At 45.7% G+C, this 16,672-nt stretch overlaps 1 protein-coding gene across 1 annotated transcript in view; it reads right to left on the reverse strand.

Annotated features, from left to right (window-relative positions):
- The window catches only part of PRKCA (protein kinase C alpha), a 383,486-nt gene that overhangs the window by 61,379 nt on the left and 305,435 nt on the right, over window positions 1-16,672 (reverse strand). The gene's annotated exons all lie outside the window — the stretch shown is intronic.

A 16,672-nucleotide genomic window follows, 5' to 3' on the forward strand; every position in this document is an offset into this window, starting at 1 on the left:
GTCAAAGGATGCTATTTCCTCTACATCAATCCTGAAACAGGACCCTGGACCACCCTGCAGAGGGTCATTCCCTGTGCTAATCGCTGCTCCACTTGGGATGTAATCTTTAACCAAAAGCACAAGGGCGACCGAGCTTTCAGCATTTGAAGGGAAGTGGAGATAAGCTAACCAAAGCCGCCCATCTCACAGATGAGGAAACTGAGGCCCAGGGGTGCTAAGTGATGAGACTAAATCAATGTTCCTACCTGGGCTCTGAATCCAGAGCTCTGGTGTTTGAATTCAGTGCTCATCCTCCTCTACCAAGGGGAGGCCAATGTAAAGGGACAGATAATAAATATTTCGGTCTTTGCACGCCAAACACTGTCTCTGTCGTAACCCCCCAGCGCTGCCATTGGAGTGTGAAAGCTACAGGAATGAATGAGTGGGCATGGCTGAGTCACAAAATCAGGTAGCAGCCAGAATTTTGCCTGTGGCCTGCAGCTTGCCTGCCCTTGCCCTGTATCAGGCAGGTTCTCAAATCATTAATCCTCGTTTGCAGTTAGATTTCAATAAGACATCTGCATCTCATGGCTAACTTACCAGAACAGCAACAATTAAGAACCCAGAATGCACTTCAGTGAAATTATTCCTCAGTCTCCTCCGCGAGGCGTAATATGCTAACTAGCACAGGAAAAAGCTGTCTTGCAGCCAAACAACTTGGTGAGTGAAGTACTCACTGGAGCAGAAATTTAAGGGAAATCTCATTAAATCGTTTTCTTAATGAGAAATATTTTTATGGACACATCCACTTAGGCTGGTGCCACTGTTGAAACAAATTCACAGGAAGCCAGCAGGCCTCTGTTGTCATGGCAACTGAGTCTTACTCTAAGGTGAAACGTGGGACCCGGTGACATATCAGCACCTTGCCCAATGGAAAACACAGAATGCTTTGTTCTTTGTGTACTGAGTATCACACACCTCTAGTACCCTGCTGTGTTGTTTTCTTCCCAGCCAACCTAGCTTCCCCCCATCTTCCAGAGCTGTCCCGTGACTGCAGACACAGGTCTTTGGCTGGCTAATTGTCACTACCAGACTGAAGTAGTGCTACTTGTCTGACCTGCTAATCAGGTTCTCGGAAGGCCGTTGTCCTTAGTTCTGCCCAGGTGCTAAGAGTCTTAGGACTTGTGTGAGGATACTGGGACCAAAAGCTTACCCTTTCTAAGTCTCTCACCTGAAGAACGATGGTCTTTCTCTCACCAGGGAGTTGCCGGCACATATTTATCCCATGCCCACCTTAGAGAAAGACCTGGTGAGCCCAGATGGCCATGGCACCTTACCGTTAGAGTACTTTGGGCACTTGAGTAATTGTTTGAACCCTACGTTCTTTTTGTGCTAGGAACCTTTCCTTGTTTGGGATTACCACCACGCTGGCTTTATGAGTTGGCTGTGGTGGGAGGTCTTCTCTACGCTAAGAAAGCAGAGTGGATAGGAAATGTGCTGGGGCCTGTGCAGGCCACCATAGTCTGCAGGAGCCACACACACCTAGAGAAACCCCGATGAGTCCCTAAAACCACAGAGCAATTGGGAGCATAAAGAACTAATCCCCCCTTCACATTCAGCAGAAAGTACAGAGCCAGGCACAAGTTCACTGCTATCCTCTGTGTGCAGGTTTCCATGGCACCTTTTATTTGCAAATCTTTACTGCCCTCTTGTGGTACTTACAGAACCGACTGCATTTTGACTGGGACCTTTTAGCAGAAATATGCCTAAGGTTCACAAGGCTGGCGCACAGAGAAAAGTGCCCCTAAGTGCTGCAAAATGGCACAAACAAGACACAGATTCTATCTTTCCCGCTGTGCCTTTATCAAAGATGACTCACTCTCTCATGTGAGACACGGGCCTTTGTATAATGCCAACAGATTCGTACTGACGCCAGAGGTGTGTTTTAGGATCGCCGGGTGCTTTCTTTCTAGAAAACAAACCCCCCCACCAGTTCTAGACATCTGTGTCTCCTCAATCTCTTCCCAAACCTCCGGCTGGGCCCAGACTTTGCAAGTCACAGACGCAAGAAGTGGGAAAAGGGAAGCAATGAGGGCTCCCAGGGGCCCTGCTGTGGTCTGAGAGGGCCACTGGGTTTGTCTTCAAGGCAGAAACACAGGGCAATCTGGGAAATAATGAGAAATGATGATAGATAGTCACATGAGGGCAGAATTCAATAAAAAAAGCCACCACTGGGGCATTTCAATTGGAGCTAAATGATCACAGAATGGCAGCTTCTAGATTTAAAGGACAACAACAACAAAAGCCATAACTGGCAATAAAGGCTGAACCCTTGGGGAACGTTGCAGACACTTCTTTCCACTGTCATGTAACTGCTGCGGGAAGGAGGGCAGGACTGGGTACCCAGCAAAAGCCACTCCAACCTTCAGCCACATGGAAGTAAAAGCAAAACCTACAGTCCTTTCCCTAAAATTCGGGATACGCTCGCTCAATCACTCAATTAAATTAAAAATTTTTTTTTTAAATAAAATGTCTCTCATAGCAGCAAGCATTTTGAAAGCAGGGCCGATGGCAACTAAATTTAGCACAAAATTTCCATAATCGTTGATTTCATCTTATCTTCAATGAGTGTTTTTTAACCACACCAGTTTTTAAAAACAAGGGACCTAATTATAGTTCAGTGAGACACCTGCTTTCAAGGCTGGCAGCAGCTGCACTGTTCTGGGCTGTTCTCTGGGTCCCTGTGGCAGTCGGTTGGCAGGGAAGCTTAGAGGGGGCCCCTCCACTGGCGAAGAGCATGGGAGACTGAACCCACCAGAAGTGGGCTGGAACACCCGGTGTGGTAATATGGACTTTACCAAGGCCTCGGTTTCTTCACCTGTAAAATGGACTACAAGTCCCTGCCTCCTGCGTGGGGAGCCTTTCCTTCCTATGGTGACGGGTTAAATCAGAGCTTCAGAGCTCAGGAGCTGCTTCCAGGCTGGGGCATCAGAGGCGAGATTCCTCCAGAAAGTGGGCAGAAAGGGGCTGAGAGGAAGCCAAGTGACAGTAGGACCTCACACAAATGAGAGTGGGGACAGGGCAGAGCAGTCCACGGTAAGAGTTGGTCTCCAGGACAGGAAGGGAAATTTGAGGAGGAGCTTTGGGGGAGGGTGAGATTTGGGGGAGGGGATGTTCCCTGCCTTGGAAGTGTCAACAGGCCAGGGAAGAGCTAGTAAAATACAAAAGAATTCAATTACTGTGACCCAATGGGTACCCACAAGCTGCTGGGGCCTGGGTAAATGGGGGTCACAAAAGGAAGGAACACCCCTAGTAAGAAATGAGATCATGGGTGCCTCCCCCCGTCCCAAGCCATCAGTTCTGCGCAAATCTGGCTGTCCACCCATGGTCATTGGCAAGAGTGATTGAGAGAGTCCTTTCTGCATGTTTCTTTCCAGACTGTCAACTGAGAAAAATGGTCCCTGGGGACCAGCCACGGACTGATTACTGACAACTCTATTTTCAGAAAGAGCCACAAGGTAAAGACTAGTTCATGAAGGAGCGAGCGAAGCCACTCTGAGGAGAGCTGTGAGTGCGCGATGGCACTCCATTTTCACTGCCTGGGTCAGGGTGACTTTCCAACACATGGGTGACACTTTCTTTCTTAGGTAGAATAATCTGTGTTTCTTGACCTAAGACCCTAAACAAAAAGCACGGGAAATATCCAGAACGCGCACCAACACAAAGCATGTTCGAAAAGAGGCTTTGTCGATGTGACACCTCTCCACCCAGTTCTTACAAACTCAGGAGAGCCTCACTTCACTGCTGTGGGCGCGGGTGGTGGGGTCTTCTTCTCTGAGGGGCTCTTTGTATCTAACACACAACCGGAGTCTCCCAACCCGTGGCCTGGAGTGGTTCAGAAAGCACAACAAAGGGTCCACTTTACTGGGCCATGGCGTCTCAGAAAACAGCAGGGCACAGTAACAATTGCACTCGGGCAGACCTGGGGATGGGGTGCAGTGAGAGTGCTGAGAATAGTAACAGCAGCAAACACTTTTCTAGCCAGGCATTGTTCTGAGCACCTTTTTTATTTACTCATTTAATTCTCCCAACAACCCTATGTGGTTGGTATTTTAATCGTCCCCATTTTAGAGACCGAGAAACTGAGGCAAGAGAGATGAGCTAAGTAGCCCAAGACCACACAGCTAAGAGCTGGGATCTGAACCCAGGCAACCTGACCCTTAACCACTATCTTGTGCAGCTTCCTGGGAGTGACAAGGTGAGAGGTGTGCAGCCCGGTAGGAAGGTGAGGGGGAGAGGACAGTTCTTCTGTAGAGGGGGCAGTCCCTCATCGAAGGTGGCAGGAGACATAGTTTACCTGCCAGGAGGGGACCCAGAGAAGTAAGAGCTTTGCCCTAATCCTTTCGTCTTTTTCTCTCCCTCTATTTCCCGTTCCAGCCACATCCGAGTTCTGCACCAGCACTCAGCATTTCTTGCATGTGGGGAAATACAGTCCTGTAATAGTATATTACTCTCCCTGGAACAACACAGTTTCTAACATAATAACAAAGACAAAAACACGTTGCTCAGGCATGTCACACCACACAGGGAAAAGACGTTTGGGTCACAATTAGGATCTGAGGACCCAGTGTGAGTTGGTTTCATCAGAGCGGAGGTGTCCTCTGAAATAACAGGGTATAAGATGATAGGTGATTTGTTTTTAAGCAGGAACTATCTCCATGTCCTGGAATGATCAAGAGGTGCCTGCTTACTCTGAGGATACAGGATGTCTGTACTCGGAGGCAAGAAATTGCCCTGTGGTCAGCGTAGCCGACTTCTGAAGATGTTTGTTTCTCCAAAGGGAACACACTGCCTCATGTGACAAGGTTGTAAAAAAACAAACAGCAGGAGTCTTGAAAGGCTGAAGTTTTCACACATGAAAGTTACCACGCTCTGCAAGGCTTGTGAAACCTCAAAGAATAGTTCTTTTCTTTCTCATTTCCAATAACTCTGGGTCACTAATCTCTTGTGGCCCCTTCAGGGACACATCTGTAGTGTTAGATACAAGTTCTAGACCTGAGAAACTGTAAAAACATTTACTAGATGTTTTCTTTAGTACAGTGTTTTTAAAAGAGTATTATATGTTGATTCTAACTTAGGGTAGAGGGTGGGATATCCCCTTGCAAATTCTTCACCCATGCAGCTGAGTGTTTGAATTTTCCAGTTGGTTCTAATAGGAATATGCTGTTACAATCTAGAGCTGATTTTAATTATTAACAAAGGCAATACATGGAGAGCACAGCTGGTGCGTGGCTCTAACCAGCTCCCCAAAAGAGAGTGGTGCTGTCAGAGATGACAATGGACCAGATTTTCAAAATAATTTACATGCAAATTGCAAAGTTCCATTGGATAATTTAGGGATAGAATGGTTATGACAATTAAGTGAGTTGGGAAGAAATTAAAAAATGAGAAAAAATGAAATGTAGTGAGTAGTAGTAAGCCAGGCATTAAAAATGTCAGAACAATTTGATGATTTCAGCCCAGGGTATATGACACCACACCCTCCATATAAATGCCCATATGCAGTGTAAGTACAGGACGCTGACTGCATGCTAATGTAGATGTATGCTTATATAAAACTGAAAATGAGTTTTAACGTATGATTAGAAATATATATTAACAGAAAGAAAGGAAAATGTGTTGTCAATTTAAAGATGCACTCTTTCTGTTCACTCAATGCTTTCAAATTAGACTTGAACTTATTGTTAATGCCTCAGAGGAGATTTCAATCTTTCCACGGTGAAATTTTAAAGAACTTAGTCTGAAGAGTGGGGCAGACTGGTAGACTCTGGGGGTGATTGACACAGAGGCTGGGGGGCCGTGGCCTCTCAGACAGGGGCAGACAGACTAGGATACAAGTCGGCATGAGATTCAAGCTTCCAGAACACACAGTGCATCCGTAAGGGAGGAAAGGACGGCAGGGGGGCTCAGGCGTGGGAGCCACAAAAACCAGGGCGGACGTTTTTGTGGAAGGAAAGGGGGAAGATGACGGAGTAAGGAAGAACTACCTTTAAGAAGCGGACATGACATCCCTGCAAAAGACAGGAGAGGAGAAAAACTGCTAGGTTAGTAGGGGAAGTGCTGGATACACAGGAAAACAATTAGCACTGTGAGAAAAATCAAGAGTGAGTACCACACACCATAGGTTCCACTTACAATGCAGATGGAAACACAGGGAAGACACAGCCCCAGACATAGCGTGAGGGTCAGGGAGAGAAGAAAGGTGACGCTTCAGACGGGACCCACTCCCTTGAGGTACAGGAAGCTGTCTCTTGTATGAACGGTGAACGGGCTAGTGTCAAACCACACGGAGCCAACTTTCCTGCCTTGTGGCGTTTACGTAGCTACACATGGTTTCACATCAACAGCTCTGCTCCACTCATGTATGTTTCTTTGGCTCTTGGCCAATCCACAGATGGAGAAATGGGGTATTTGGTTAATCAAGTGTTTTGGGGAGTATACACTCGTTACCTGGTCGTTTTCTACACAGAGTGCCAGTATTCATCAAATGAGAATGGAACCAAACCCACTTACCATTAAATCTATTTGTGACAAAATCTATCTTTTCTTGATGACTCAAAAGCCTCTCCAGTGTCTTGAAGTGCCCAAGGTTACTGGTGCAACAGAAAGTAGCCAGGCAGCTGGTTAACGACGTCCCTGTTGACCAAAGGCCAGGTAACCAGGTTTTGCCATTCAGGAATACTTCCTTTCACCTTTCAACTTCTACCTAAATACAACTCATCATGATTCGATAATTTTGGTTTCTCAAGTACTAACGTGAGAAAAATAATTTGAAACCATCTTGACAGAGAATTCCACAGAAGCAGTCATGGAATTAATCCTACAAGTTCATACAGCGTGGGAGTCAGCTCCTGGGAGAAAATCTGAGAGGCCGATTTTCTGAACCCAGATTCCACAGCCTGAAAGGGTCACAACACCCCTGAGCTTGAACAGAGAGGTCAGAGACAAAACGATTATGCTTTGTACCTGGATGGCTTTGTCTACTAAGACAGGACACTGGTCAAATCGTGCATTTTACATCTCTTCAAACAGGTACGGAGAGACTATCTTCTATTACATCTTATAATTACGGTCCTTTAGACCTGCAATCACAAATCTATAATTGTTCTCAAAATAGGCCGTTTTATTCCAATCCCAAAACTCTATTTTAGGCTAGAGATCTTAATCCAATACACATCGAGATTAAAGGGAACTGACAATAGCAACAAAAACATTCTTACTGGAATCTTGGTGTTGGAAAGAACCTTAGAAGAAATTTAGTCCGGCATTTCTCCTGCACCTTTCTGACAGACTTGTCCAATCTTTGCTTGAATACCTCTGGGTATAGAGGACTCTGGATTGGCTGAGATGCCCTGAGAAGTACAAGGCATGGCTTTAGAAGGGTCTGACCTCCAACATCCTTCCATCTGCAGTAGGTCGCCTGCTTCTTCAGGGAGACAAAACTCCTCTCGCAGAGACACTTTGATACAATTGCTGTGAAGTTTCACAGCCTTCCAGCAGCCACTTAGAACTCTAAGCTGTTTCACGCTCGGGCATGACAAACCAACCCAAATTTCCTTTTGAAAAAAATTCACGGGAAAGGCTTTGGAAATGAATCAGCCATGCTCCCATAGCACCTCTCTACACATCAGCAAGAGCTCCGAGGGGACGAGGGGACGCATCTTGGACTGCGCACCTGGATGGCGGGGTGGGAGATGAGGAAGCAAAACACCTGTGAAGCTCAAAGTGCAGCTGCTAAATGGCAGCTGCAAATGCTGCCTAAATGTCGCCTACCTGGTTTTGGATTAAGCGCCAAGGCACAGCAGCCACTGAATTGATTGAGTTCCTGAGCAGTGACATGCTATGACCCTGGACGACCTTGGAAGAGCCCCAGTCATGTGTCCATCAAGGCAGTAGTCTTTAAGGGCAAAGAGACCTCATCCAGGAAAACAAACAAAACCCAAAACCTTCAACAAAACCTAAACGAAACACCCACGAGCATCTGAGCCACCGGTTCCTGGGCCTCCCTGTGGGCGCTGCCATTTTGAGCTCTCTGAGGGCTCCGTGGTCCCAGGTCCTTGCTCATGCCATGTCGCACCAGGCTAGCCATAATCGCTTCAGCAGTGAGGCTGCATCTGTGTCTCAGGAGCTGGAGACACTGGTACCTGAACAAAGCACTGACATGTGGCCTGAGTCAGATACCTGCTCATGTACTTCTCGACCGGGTACGGTGGAAAGTTCTGCTTCCCCTGCGCTGTAGGGGTCAGAGCATTGCCCACAGAGTGGAGAAAAAGTAAAGGGCCTCGAGTCCCCTAGACTACTCAGCAATGTTCCTACGAACAAGGCTTGTTTCTTAGCTCTCTATCCCCAGGGCTTGTACTTGACACAGAGTAGATGCAACATTCACCAGTTGGAAAGTTCCAGAACTACCATTTCTGTAACCACAAAAGGTATGGGAAAGGAGCTAATCCATCTCCAAGCGTGACCATATTCATCACACATATGGTTTTACCCAACTGCTAAAGGGGTTAAGGGTCCATAGGGGAGCGAGATGCTCTGGGTTGCAGAAATGCCTCTGACATCACTCCTGCCTAGATGTGAGCACCCAGACATCCTTCCCTGGGATGTCAAAGAAAGCTGGGTGAAAGGTAGATTCCTCATCAGGCCTCATGTTTAGATTTTAAAGCATTCAGAGCAGGACCCAGGGCTCTTACTCTGGGAACATGAAGGTGACAAATCTTACAGGTGTGTCCAGTGAGTGAGCCATCTTTAGTCTGCACAGGGAAATTTCAGGCGAGTTTAAAAGGCTTGAGAATTATGTAAAGGGTAGGATTTGAAGAGCTTCAGACAGAGGGAAGTGGAGGAGAACAAAGGGTCTTTCCAAGGGAACACAAGCAGGGACTAAGACGCATGAAAAAGCATGGTGCATGCGTGGAGGGGAGTGGGAAACATGGGTGTCCCAGGGAGGGGGCTAGGGACAGGAAATGAGAGAGAAGCGTCATCCTAGACAAGCGATCTGGGTCCTGCTACTAACTAGTGTGACTATGTCTCTGCTGTGCTTTTATTTTCCCATCAGCAAAGATGATTTTAAACATCCCTCCCAGTCCTAATATCTTATTATTCCATTACTCCAGGGGTCAGAAACTGTTTCTGTAACAGTCCAGATGGCACATATTTTAGGTTCCGTGGGCCACATCATCTCTAGTGCAATGACAACCCTACTGTGGTGGCATGAAAGCAGCCATAGACAGGTAAGTGAATGAATGAGTGTGTTTGTGTTAATAAAACTCTATTCGTGGACACTGAAATTTGAATTTCATCTCATTTCCAAGTGTCACAAATAATACCCTTTTGGATTTTTTCCAAGCATTTCAAAATATTAAAACCATTCTTAGCTCATGGGCTGTACAACAGCAGGTGGCTGGGTGTGCTCCCCGCCCTGTGTGGTATGAATACCAGGGGTGATGGAGTCTGTCCTCACTACCTACTAACCACTGGAGAATCTGAATTCGTTTCCTCATTAGTCAGCAGGTCACATCCTCTTGACCGGCATTTCCCAGATTTGAATGGGCTCAGGAACCACCTGGCCCTCTTGTTAAGATGCAGATTCTGGCTCAGGAGAAGTCGAGGGTGGGGTCTGAGATTCTGCACTTTTAATACGTTCCCAAATGCTGCTGTCCCAGCTGCAGGCATCTGGGGCTCCAGCGTGATCACCACCGCCCTTTTCAGGATACCCAGCGAGTTCAAAATGCGAGGGACCCCTAGTCCTAATTCTTTGGAAGACATGTTCCTTGGAAAAAACAGCAAACAGCATTATGTGTCGAGTTGCTCTTATTTTAGGCTTTTCTCTTTTAGGATGTTTTAACTTCTTAGGTGCCTAAGACAGAGCCATACAGACCTCTGTCAACGTGTAGTAGTCAGGTCTGTGTGAGCCAATGGACACTGGCTCCGTCTTCTCTCCTTCTAATCCCTGTCAACAGAGGAAAGCGTCCTTGGTACCTGCTAATGCCCTGTGGGGACCAGGGCCTGGTACGCACGGAGAGCTGCTTCTAACATAATGATAGGCTCTCGTCCTGTTTCTTCAACCGGCAGTGTCCACCCACAAGGCCAACCCTGCAGTTATAAACACAAGGCTTTTTATGACATTACAGGAAGTCATTAGGATGGAACAGACAACTGAAATGTACAATCCTTTTTTTTTTTTCTTTTGGTTTCTCAACAAAGTCATTTCCATAAGATGAATTAGATGGAAAACATGTTGCCTATGCTGTGATATGAATACATTCACCCTCCTTTATAGACTAATCAAAAATTCTATGCGGTTGCTTTCAGAGGCTTCCTTTGAATTTGCTCAGCTGAGTGGCAGTGTTAACCTCTGTTGACAAGGATCTGAGGAATGTGTGAAAATCATTTCCAACAATAAACCTTGCCCTATTTCAGTTTAAGATTTTGCTTCCAAGACAGAACTGAAGTACAAAGATTAAAATAATCTCTTTCAACTGATGTGCATTTTATAGATTTTTTTCCCCCCTCTAACATCTCACAGTTCAGAAAGTAAGTAATTAAGCTATTTAGGGATCAAAAAAAAAAAAAAAAAGAAAGAAAGAAAAAAAAGGCAGAATCCATATCAGGGGCACATAGATTTTCTGTTTAGTGTCCAGAAGGTCATTGGAAAGCACTCAGGTTTCCATAGTAACAGTAGCAGGCCTGATCAAATCAACAAATAGCTGCAATTTATCTGAGGGTCTCCAATGAACTATTTTTTTCCTCCTATCTGGAGAAGAACATTTTGAATTAGATAAAGTCTTCAAAGACAATGGAAGCTTTTGGAAAACCCAGTTTCAACAACGGTAAACAGAAAAATGCTTGCTTGTTCTTTCCACATATAAATTAGCAACAGGGTCTTGTCTATGTTGATTTAAATACCTTAACTATTCTAGTAATTGGATCATATTAGGTTGTTAATCAGTAATTGGGATAATTTCAAAATGTTTTTGTGAAATAAATAAAAGGAGATATATATGTGACCTTAAGGCAATTGACAGAGTATCCAGGGTAATGCTTCTAGTAGTTTCTGGACCTATCATCTCACCAGCCCCACAAAGCAGCTCATTCTAATTGACCATGATCATTAATTTTATTTTGGCTTCTTTTGGTTTAGACCCTGATATGGTTCTGAACGTTCACAAATGCAAAAACTGTGAAGACACAGACATTTATTTTGACGGAAGCCATGCTAGCTCAGCTTTAGATTCTGGTCAATGGACATTTTGTAGAATCTATTCAAGCAAGTCTTTCAAATAATATATTTCAGCCACGAAAGGTTGGTGTCACCTATTTCCAAAGTACCTGTTACAATTAAGGTAGCTCATGGGTTCATAGCCCTTAGGTAACACACTTATCATAGTCGCAAAGGTAAAACAACTTTGTGTCTAGAAGGCAGGGTCAGATAAGCTCTCTGAGCCTCCACTTCTATAGACCTCTGACCCTCTGCTCATAGCTTTCCAACTCAGCAGAAAATCTGAATAGATTTCATTGCGACTTCTGGGACTATTGCAGAAATGCATATCATTAAATTAGTAGGTAACTCAAATATTATCCCAACTTCATTATATCTTTGTCTCTAATAGAGTTAGTTGGCCATGCAAAAGACATGCTTACCTAGGCCCAGTAACAGGCCGAGAATCTTGGGGTAATTTACTTTCTGAAATCCAGGTCTCTTGGAAACAAATGATTTATAAGCCCAGGAAAAAATATATTAGAAAGTCACGAGTTTTACATTTCAATTCCTACCCCACAGCAAACTATTTGTCTTCATTGGAAAGAATGTTCTAGACCAGCCCTGCCCAATGGAACTACAACGTAACCTACATACGTAATTTAAAATTTTCTAGTAACCTCATTAAAAATTTAACAAACAGTTGAAATTAATTTAAATAATATTGTTTAATAATATGTTTAATACTGATATATTGGATATGCTAGTATTTATTACATATTAATATACTTAGCATCGTTATATTTATTTAACATTTATATTTGTTAATATTCAATATTAACATTTCTATATGGGAAGCAAGATTGGGGAAGAAGGTTTTGGTTAGAATAAATTGCCCTGGGGACGAGGGGCTAAGCCTAAGGAGAAAGGCTCTGCATTGGACAAGCGGATGGGAGCGGAGGGAATATGACCCGGGAAGGACGTGGCTGGCTTCCAAAGGAAGGGCCAAAAAGCAGTCCTGTAACTTGCCTCACCTTTTCTCCCCACCAAGCCTCCTCCTGGGTTTTTGATTCTAGGACAACCCTGACTCTGGAGGCAGATGTGGGCCAGATGGCTCAGGGGAAGTATCAACTGACGGATAAACACAACACGAAAACACTCAAGCTCACTCATAACCATGGAAGTGGACAAATGACAGTAAGACCCTTTGGAAATGTTTTAAACAAGGAAAAGATGTGGTCAGAAGACAGCTTTTCTTCCGACCGGAAAGTTCAATGTCACACATGACTCCAGATGCCAATGACCCGGATCCCAGATTTTCTGGATCAAAATGGCAACAGAAACACTGGACTGCCATGGACTCAGTCGTAAATCAACGGTGCCGTTTCTACTATTCACTGGACAGCTGCTACTGCCCTCCTGATTCTGCTGTGCTCATTACCGGTGTGGTTTATAGCAAACAGCTTTCTGACGTGCTCCATTCTGAGTCTGTAACGAGAAGCCTAAGCCAACCCACTGCATCGAGAAGGTCAGTGCAGACAACTCCTCAATAGGCCACTCTATTTACTCCCCTGACAACCACCGGGAACCTGTTTTGTCCTGAGATAACCTGACCCATTGCCAGTGACACAAAGTTCCCAATCTATACACACATTGTGTTGCAGAAATCCATCTAAATGTCCATGAGGATATATTTTCCCATAAAAACAATGTTACAAATGGTGACAATGTTCTCACGAATATGCCTCTACTGTATAATATGGCTGGATTAGAGGACAGAGAACAAGCCCACGATACGTTTGCTTAGGACTTTTCTATTAAGTACTTAATTTAGCCTTTAAAAGCAGTTATTAAGTAAATACTGCTATTATTCCCATTTACAGTGAAGGACCTGCATAGGGAGGTCATATGGTTAATAAGTGGCAGAATCCAGGATTTGTTCTCGAGTTCATGGGCTAAGCCAGGGGTTGGTAAACTGTCTGGTCTGCTGCCTGTTTTTGTAAATAAAATTTTATTGGAACACAGCCTCATCCATTTGTTTACATGTTGTCTGGGGTTGCATTCATGCTACACAGGCAGAGGTGAGTAGCTGCAACAGACACACCTAATTCATACTTACTTACTTGAAACCTATGGCCTACAAGGTCTAAGATATTTATTATGTGATTCTTCACAGAAAGTTCTGTGAGCAAGGGCTAAACCATCCTCCGGACCACGTCTACAGGAAGGCAGACCCTCTTCTCTGCCTCTGGCCATGAGCCTCATCACGGGCAGCGAGGGCCCAGTACAGGAAGGACGAGGAATCCTGGATGAGCTCAACAGTGATGGGGGGTCCAGGGGAATTGCTGACTAGCACAGGGGGTTTCAATACATTCACTTCTCAACAAGCTTCCTGCCTCGTTCCTGAAAAAATCTGAAGCAGGGCCCACAGGTACCCCACAGACAGGAGGGTCTGTTTGCTTTATTTCTGGAACATTACTGAACACATGAATATGTAATTTATGTTTTGAATCAGGGACCATGTGTACTTTATCTGAAGACAAACGTGGAACAGGTTACAGGCCCACAGAGGCACCGTCCATGAAGGTTCTGGTTTGCTTTCTTTTAGGCAGATGCACTCCTCCAGTGGGTGATGCAGTACAGAGAAAGGTCATTCCCAACCATCCCGGGAATTTCTTTGGCTCCTAAGAGCTTTGCTAATAGATCATTCTGTTGGCCAAGATTTTTCAAAGCAACAATAAATTTGAAATTTTCCCCACGTTATCATCAGATGAATATTAACACATTGGCAGGGTTGTAAGAGCGCACGTGTTTGGATCTTTCTTCCATCAGACGGAACGACTTCTGATGTCTGGGGAAGGGTTCAAAAACTACCTTTAGTTAACTCCTTCTAGGAAACAGAGCTGGGCGTGGAAAGAATAACCCTCGAGCCTAGATGCTGTACAATCCCACCGAGTGAGGTCTGTTCCTAAAAGGACTGGCTGTCATGTTGTTTCCTCGAATCATGATTCACCACTGACCTTCAAATGTAAAAAAAAATTGCACTCAGCTGAATCAAGCCATTACCAGAGGGTGGGAAAGTATAAAAGTGTGGGTAGGGAGAAAAGGACTAGAGTGATGGAGAGCAAGTCAGGATGGCAATTGCATGGAGAGAAAAGTACAAAGAGGGGAGTCTGTAGACAGTGGGAAGCAACCATCCTGTGGCTGGGGACTGAGAGCCAGGAAACGGGGTGGTGGTTAAAGGAAGTCCCCCAAATTGCACCTGACGCCAAATGGCACCCCGTTTGGGAAAGTTGGCTGATACCCAGAACTCCTCAAATGTCGACACAGCTCTCTGCACTGGCACACTGCTTCCCAACAGTTGAGCACTGGAGCAATATTGCAACTACACATTTATAAACCTCAACAAGACACTGCTATATGATGAAACCTCTGCCTGAAATGTGATCTGAATATTCCATTGAAAATGCAGCACAACAGCTGCCGTAAAATTCTCAGCATTTTTTGACACCATCACCTCGTGGCTTTCTGTTCTGTTCCTTGCAGTGTGTTTTACAAATGCTCCAAGTAAATGAGCTAATATAATTCCAGTAACATCTAGGAAATACAAGGTGAAAGGAGTTTAAAGAAAAAACTGCAGTGTAGTTCATGCAGGTGCTCTGAGCACAGAACGCTGTGAGCTGGCGGCAGAGGCTCGGCCCCCCACGAAACGCTGCTGACATAACCTCTCCTCTCTGGCGGCAGTTGCCCTTGGGCTGGTGCCCACTGCAAAGAGCACAGCTCTCCCAAGAGGGAGAGCAGGGACCAGCTCGACACACACGGCCTCTAACCAGCCTCTGGGGACAAATGCTGCACTTCTGGCCTTGAGCCCTGTGGCTTGTTTTTTTTGAGTTTGGAACTCTGACCTTTGTAACAAGCTCGACTCTCTGCCCAGAAAACAGGAAGGTTACTCACCAGGAAGCCATGGAAATGAAACGTAAAAAGTGGGTTACTATTTCTCCATCAGCAAAGCTAAGTCTCAGACATTATCAAGACTGATGCCATCACGATGCCCCCACACCGCTGCTCCCCCAGACGCATTCTGTATCCGTGGTACCTGAGCAGTGATTGCCCATGACCTACGTTGTCGTGCGAGGCTCAGTAAGGCTCTTTCTAGCTCCTCAGGCCTCTCCCCTGCCTGGGATGTCTGAGCAGCGCTGGCCTTCGGTGTCCCCAAAGTCTCTCTAGAAGGATTCATCCCTCATCAGGGTGATGTGACACTGGGGACAGGGCTCCTGGCCTCAGCTGTGGGGTGGAGGTGGGAGCAGACAATGAAGCAAGTGGAGAGAAAAACAAACAGAAGAAGGGCTACGTCTGGCCTGGGTGCTTGAAGGTCCCCCAAACCCTAACTTCCATCCCTGTATGCCTCTGGAGACTATAAGGTGTCTTTGGAATGAACTTCATTTTATACATATGCATATAAAATGGCAAATGGCGCCCCGTTTGGGAAGGCTGGCTGTCACCCAGAAGCACTCAAATGTCGACGCGGCAGCCTGCCCTGGCACACTGGTTCCCAATAGTCTGGCACTGGGGCAGTATTGCAACTATCACATTTATAAACCTCAACGAGATACTGTTCTATGGTGAAACCCCTGCCTCACATGTGATCTGAATATTCCATTTACAATGCAGCACGACCGTTGTCATAAAATTTCTACCTATCTATAGCTTTAAGAGCAGAGATCGCAAGCTGGTTCACACTGGCTGAATCCCACCTGTGTCTAAAACAACAGCTGTGTGTTTGAGCCACCCAGGGTTCAAGTTTTAATTAGCTGCTAATATTAAAAGAACTCAGAACACGTCATATGCAAACCTGGATTTGGGGCTTCTCTTGAAGAACTGGAGACCTGGCAGCACGGGACGCTCACTCGTGCTCGGTCATTACCCACTGGCGCCGAGGAGCGGCAGCTGCCCCTCAGCCAGGGCCGGCCCTCACCAGCTCCCCCCTCCTCACTGGTCTGTGTCACCACACGGAGGCCTGCTATCAGGGGTCCTTTATGTATGGGACCTGTGACTCATTTCACTCACTCATGCTCCTGCAGGCATCTAGGCTCACAGCCCCTGCCTTCAAATATTTACCGTCAATATCCACTTTAACCAAATATCCGGCTAAGAAAACGCTTCGAACCCTTTTATGCTTTACATTCTTTGGAATTCGTTCTGTTTGGATACGACCTATAGGTTTCTTTGGGACGAAATTTTATGTGGGCGAAGGAAACAGCCGGAGGAGGAAAATAGGACCCACACCCCATGTGTGTCACCGTTTGTGAACTGTAATCGCAGTACAGGAGCGAGGTGTGTGTATGTGTGTGTACGTGTGCTTCACGTTCGAGAAGGGGAGTTCCAGGGGGTCCTAACGAGCCTGAGGAAGAGGAAGATTCAACAAGGAAGCAGCCA

This window comes from Rhinolophus sinicus, linkage group LG15 (genome assembly GCF_036562045.2).
Source record: "Rhinolophus sinicus isolate RSC01 linkage group LG15, ASM3656204v1, whole genome shotgun sequence".
NCBI lineage: Eukaryota > Metazoa > Chordata > Mammalia > Chiroptera > Rhinolophidae > Rhinolophus > Rhinolophus sinicus.